Here is a 1,931-nt window from a genome sequence, read left to right as displayed (position 1 = left end):
TAAGCAAATCTTTAAATTTGTTGAACTTATTTTTACACAAAGGTTTAGTAAATATATCTGCGATTTGATTTTCTGTTGAGCAGTATTGAATTTTTAGCAAACCTTCTCTTAATTTTTCGTATAGGAAATGATACCTTACGTCTATATGCTTACTGCGTTTAGTAAATTGTCCATTGTTAATTAATTTGATTGCACTCTGATTATCAATGTTTAACGTAATTTGCACTTGAGCACTCACTAATTCTTCGATTAACGTTTTCAGATAAATCAATTCCTTCGCACAATCTGCTGCTGCTATATATTCAGCTTCCGTCGTAGATAACGAAACCAACGGCTGCTTCTTTGAACACCACGAAATTGGTCCGCCACAGTAATATATAACATACCCGGTGGTACTTCTACGAGTCTCTACGTCGCCTGCAAAATCTGAATCACAATATGCAATAAGATGCACATTATCATCTTCGTTGCTAAACTCAATTCCTTTACTTTTCATTGTATTTAGATATCTAAAAATTTGTTTGACATTCGAGATGTCTGCTGTACTTGGGTTCTCTATTTTTCTGCTTAAGTAGTTAGTTGCGTATGATATATCTGGTCTGGTTTTACTCGATAAATATAGCAAGCTGCCAATCGCTTCACGATACGGATAGTTCTTTGTTGATTTTTCGCACAAAACCTTCTGGTCACTGTTGATCGGTGTATCGGCAGGCCTCGCTTCACTCATTTGAAAGTCTTTTAGGATTGATTTGGTGTATTTTTCTTGACAGAGTATAACCTTGTTATCCCTTGTTATTACATCGATACCTAAAAATGAATTCACATTTTCGTGTGTAACGATTTCAAACTTTGTGTGTAGTTCTTCCAGTAATTTATTGATTTTTGATTCGTCATTGCCCATGATTATACCATCGTCTACATAAATTCCTAAGTATAGGTCGTCGTTTTCACTTCTGAACACACACGGTTCTGTTTTTATTGCTGTTAAACCGAACATCTGTAACGCACTTGTGAAATGCTTATTCCATCGTAATGGCGCTTGCTTCAAGCCATAAAGAGCCTTTTGTAGTCGACAGATTTTATTGTCTCCATCATATCCCTCTGGTAATTGCATGTAGATTTCATCAAGTAATGCGCCATACAGGAAAGCCGTTTTTATGTCGAATTTTTTCATTATGTAGCTATTCTTGGCACCTAAAGCAAACATTATTCTTAATGAACTTATGTTTATTACCGGACTGAATGTTTCAAAGTAATCTACTCCATATTGTTGTTGACATCCACGCACGACTAGACGTGCCTTATATCGACCATCTGATTTTACTTTGAATATCCACTTGCTCGTTAGAATTTTCTTTCCTTCAATTTGTGATTTATCGACAGGAACCCAAGCATTGTTTTTCGTTAAAGATGCCTTCTCTTCTTCGATTGCTTCTTTCCATTGTTCACTTTCTGGCCCATTCACAGCTTCATTGTACGTTAGTAGAACATAGTCTTCGTAGCGTTTTGGTAATTTAATCACTCTGCGTTCTCTTGTAAGTTCTTCATTTACTGTAGTATCACCAGTCTGGTCTATTATTGGGCTGCATTCAATGTTTTCAGGTATTTTCTCTTCGTTCTCGTGTGGACGGTCATTTACCACTTGAACCACTGCATTTTCCTTTCCACCTTCGTTTTGGTTCTGTTTAAATATAACATCACGTGAAATTACCACTCTTTTTTTATTAGGATCAAAGAGTCGATATCCATTAGTAGCGTATCCAATGAATATATATTTCATGCTACGTACATCGAGTTTTCTCAGGTAACCTAAAACTTTCGCATAAGCTTCGGCCCCGAACAGCTGGAGATTTGATAGGTTAGGTCTTCTACCGGTCCAATTTTCAATAGGTGTTACTTTAGTCACACAGGAAGTGGTAGGTGTTCTATTA

The sequence above is a fragment of the Photinus pyralis genome, unplaced genomic scaffold, assembly GCF_008802855.1.
Source record: "Photinus pyralis isolate 1611_PpyrPB1 unplaced genomic scaffold, Ppyr1.3 Ppyr1.4_LG1, whole genome shotgun sequence".
Lineage (NCBI taxonomy): Eukaryota > Metazoa > Arthropoda > Insecta > Coleoptera > Lampyridae > Photinus > Photinus pyralis.
This window is presented reverse-complemented; position numbering follows the sequence as displayed.